Here is a 4,949-nt window from a genome sequence, read left to right as displayed (position 1 = left end):
CCCCGTACTTAGAGATGTTGTATGCCCATTGATGTTTCCATCCGAAGTCCATGCAATAGAGCCTCTTATTCTGATGCATTATTGGAATCAGTGTACATGATCTACAATACATACCGGATGTTGTCATCGGTGGGAGATGTAAGTATAACTCTAGCCCCCGGTCCAACAACCATCTTGGATCCATCAAAGTACATCGTGCAATGGGAGTATGTTCTGTACTCTCTGGGAGATCGTCCTTCGTCCATTCAGCAAGAAAATCAGCCAACACCTGAGATTTAATAGCTCGGCGTGGTTTGTACACAATTTCGAAAGGGAGGAACTCAATGGCCCATTTGGCTATGCGGCAAGTCGCGTCCTTGTTGTTAATTATATCATTCAGTGGTACTTCGGATGCCACCATGACCGAAACTCTTGAAAGTAGCGTCAAGCTCTCGGGATGCTTTAAAAAATTTATAGGTTATATTCTGCTAATGAGAATACCTAGATTTGCATGCGGTGAGCACTTCTGACATGTAGTAGACTAGCTTCTACAGCCAGAACTTGTGATCCTCGCCCTCTCGTTCTACAACGAGAACTGCACTAACCACTTGATTTGTGGCCAAGATGTACAACAGCATTGGTTCACCTATGTTGGGCGCTTATAGTATAGGGTCGCAAGCCAATAACATTTTAATTTCTTCCAACATGGTTGTTTCTTCGTTGATCCACTCAGAGTTTTCCATCCGTTTGAGCACTTTGTATTCTGGCAGTGCCTTTTCACCAAGGCGGGAGATAAAACGGCTCAAAGCTGCCATGCAGTCTGCCAGTTTTTGAACGTGGTTCAACTCCGTAGGGACCACTAGTTGTGATAGGGCTCAGGTTTTAGCTGGATTGGCCTCTATTCCTCTATCGGAGACAATAAATCCGAGCAGTATACCAGCAGGAACCCCGAATACGCATTTGTCTGGATTTAGTCGTATATCGTAAGCCCATAGATTACCAGAGGTTTGTCGGAGGTTGTCCACCACTGGGCTGGCGTGTTTGGTCATGATATTCACATCGTCCATGTATGCCTTAAACGCTTTGTCGATTTGATTTTCTATACATGTCTAAATCATGCACTACTATGTCGCGCCGAAGGGCATTGTGTTAAAGCAGAATGGTTCGTAGGGGTGATGAAGGCGATTGCGGCTTTGTCAGACTCCTTCATTTTGATTTGCTGGTATCCGAAGTAGGCATCAAGGAAACACAGTAAGTCATTTCTGGCGGGGGCATTGATGATCTCATCTATGTGGGGTAAGGGAAAGGGACCCTTAGCACAGGTTTTATTTAGGTCTATGAAATCGACGCACGGTCGCCCGGATTTGTCTTTCTCTGGCACCATGACTATATTTGCCAACCACTCACGGTGTTTGATTTCTCGGATGAATCCGGCTTCAAGTAGTTTTGGTAGTTTTTCACCCATAGCTTGACGCTTGGGTCGAAAAATCGACGCAGTGCCTGTTTGACTGGCTTGAAGCCTGTGATTAAGTTTAGGCTATGCTCCACCAGTATTTGCGGGATTCATGGCATATCTGAGGGGTGCCAGGCAAATATGTCCCAGATTTCGCGCATGAATGAGTGAAGTGCTTTGTCAACCGCAGGGTCCAGCTGAGCTCCAATGGACGTTGTTTGGTTGGGGTCCATTGGATGCACCTAAAATTTGACGATTTCATATGCTATTTTGAAGGATGTGGATTTGGGCCTCTTATTGGGGATTACATCATCCTTATTTACCATTGAGCGAAGTGTGGTTAATTCCTCTCCCGCGGGAGTCTCGGACAGTGCCTCAAGGGCGAGCGATGTTGTTTTGTTTTTGACCCGAAGAGCTCTATCCGGGTTACTTATATTTATGATCACGCCACTGGGCACTGGCATTTTGAGCTTCATATACTCATGATGTGGTATGGCCTGAAATCTTGTGAAGGCGTCACGCCCCAATAGGGCGTGATAACTATTGTGAAAGGGGATAATATGGAAGATAAGTTCTTCGGATCTATAGCTCTCACGGGTGTCGAATACCACATCAAGAGTAACTTGTCTGGTGCAACATGTGTCTTTTCTGGGGATGATCCCTCGAATGGTGGTGTGGCCTTGTTCGATGCGAGATCTATCGAATTGCATTTTTTCCAGGGTATCCTAATAAATGAGGTTTAAAATATTGCCACCGTCCATTACCATGTTGTGGAGTCTGAACCATCTACTATGGGATAGATGACCAGGGTGGCGGATGTTTGGCCGGGGAGGGTTCCCAGCTGGTGCGATTCGCTGAAGGTAATGGGTGTGTTAGTCCATGAATTTGTCGCTGCTACCTGGTGTATTTGGTTGATTCCTTGAAAACCTTTCTTCCTCTGACTTTTTGAGGGAAACGTCTCATAGATCATTAGTATCTCGATGTTATTATCTCGTAGCGTTGCTAAACATCTGCTTGAGGGTTCTGTCTGAGGGTGATACCCCAAGGATGGCCTCTCCGCTTTTTACGACTTTCCTAACGACCCACAAAGCTCGAAGGTTGTGAGTCGGGTTTGTATTCAGGAGGGCGGAGTGTATGGGGCACGGCTTGTCCAATAATTCTTCAAGTACAATTCTGGATCCTGCAAGGGATTTATTCCTTCTCTTGGCGGGCTTGTATTCGGCCAAACATCATGGGGGTACACGCTTCCTCCGAGCTCTTCTGGGTTTCTCGGCATGGATTGACTCCGTACGCATCTATTGAGCCTGCCAGGCGCTTTCCATGGCGCAATATCTGCATACCAGAGCCGATAGCTCGATGAAGTTTGGAACATGGCGACGGGCAAAAGCATTTAGGATTCCTTCATCGCAAGAGTTACCGGAAGGTTGCTATGATTTCCTTGCTGCTACAGTCCGATATCTTGTTTTTGGTAAGGAGGAATCTAGCCTATAAGTGTTGGACCATTTCCCCTCGGTGTTGTTTGACGTGTAGTAGATCCCGTATATCGGGCTGCCCCAAATTACTTGGAGAGAATTCGACTTGGGGTGGGTGGGGAAAAACTTTGTATCCCAATGGGATGTGAGTCAGAAGCTTTGGTGGTCCTGTCCTGTACCATCGTAGAATCCATCCTCTCAGGTTTTGTGTCTGGAATATCAACCAGACACCGCCAAATGGAATCCAGGTCGTGCACCAAATCGGAGTTTGGTCCTGAACTTTTTTCGAGGCAAAATCGGATTTTGAACTAGAGAAACGATCATGATGGTCAAAAACCCAAACATAAACCGTTGTCATCTTCGGTGATTGAGAGGGCAAACCTGCGGCCGGGTCCTCGATGGTGGCGACCAAGTGTGTGATAGGTGGGACATAAATTTTCCTGTTGTCTCGTTTAAGCCCGATCCAATCATAAATCGAGGGTTGGTCGTCGTTATCCCCATGGCTTGGATCCGGGCGAGTAACTCATTTAATGACGAGATATTTGTGGAGTCCATGCTCCTAGAATGCATGGGGTCGATCCACAGTACCGGTGCTCCAGGGGCATTTAAAGTCGCGCGTCGGCAGTTATGGCCAAAGATGATCCGGCTGTATCGACTGGGTCGGGCTTTAAGGCCGGACCCGGGGTGGAGGCCGCCCGAGTAGCGTGGTCCATCGCTTCGGACATTAAGGCGTCGGGACTTGCAAGCTCTTCAGGGGGCCGAAAGCTTCTTCATAATAAGACCTCCATGGGAGTCGACGACGAACTCCAGGTTCTGAAACCTGATGTCATGATTGGGGGCGAAATTTCCGACCTGGCCAAGGTGGTTGGTCGGATCACCATGCAGCACGATGCTGCCGAACGCAAAGATCTTTCTAGGGACAAAAACATCCATGTTGCACACGTCATCGTTGATGATTAGGTGATCCAGCGATCGTTTGGCGATCCTACAGCGGTACTCTCAATGAAAGCACCAATGTCGGTGTCAAAACTGGCGGATCTCGGGTAGGGGATCCCGAGCTACAGATCTTGGCTCCATGGGGAGCAGGAAACACAGGGACGGTATTTACCCATGTTCGATCCCTCTCGAAGAGGTAAAACCCTATTTTATGATTTATTATATTGATGTGTATGACAATTATAGAGTCGATCCACCAGGAGATCAGATGAAGTAAAACCCTAGATGACTAGGATAATGATTGTGCCTCTACGAATTAAACTCTCTGGTTTACATAGACACCAGGGGTACCTAGGGTTAAACATGGTCAGTTGCCATCAGGGAATAAACATATCGATTCTACCATCCTAACTTGGAGGATACACCAAGGTTTCGGAGGTTTCCTTCCTGAACACAGAGTAGTTTTATAGCTCGGCCCTCCACGAGGTGGCCCACCTGTCCAACCCATAAGAGATAGACCGACAGCCTGAGTACCCCTTAGTCCCGGACTCTCACAATATGGCGCTTGCTTTAGATGTTTCTGCTAACCAGTAAAAATACGCCCTAAGTAGAGATACTACTTGTGCGTCCATAACCCTTTAAACCCAGTTTATTTCCATGAAAGTCCTCCATACCTACCTACAGATTGAGTAAGATCCTTCAAGTAAGTTGTCATTGATGCGTGAAGCAATAAATATTTCTCTTAAATGTGTATGATCTTTTATTTTAAGGGAACATAAGCTTTGTATTATCTTGTGATGGCAAAGAAATAAAAGCGACACACTGCATAATAAAGTTTGGGATCATAAGGGGCAATCTAAAGTGATGTTCCTTTACATTAAGAGTTTGCACATCCCAAAATTAAAAGGCACATGACAACCTCTGCTTCCCTTTGAAAAGGCCTATCTTGTAATTTCATGTATTTACTTTTATGCAAAAGTCAATAAGTGTTTATCCCTATTCCTACATATTAACTCTCTAGTTGGGAAGCATCGTATGTTTAGGAAATATCTAGATATATATCCAGTTGGACGTAGGTGATCATGATTCATTATTGTTGACATTATCCT

The sequence above is a fragment of the Hordeum vulgare genome, chromosome 3H (assembly GCF_904849725.1).
Source record: "Hordeum vulgare subsp. vulgare chromosome 3H, MorexV3_pseudomolecules_assembly, whole genome shotgun sequence".
Classification (NCBI taxonomy): Eukaryota; Viridiplantae; Streptophyta; class Magnoliopsida; order Poales; family Poaceae; genus Hordeum; species Hordeum vulgare.
Note: the sequence above shows the minus strand (reverse complement) of the source record.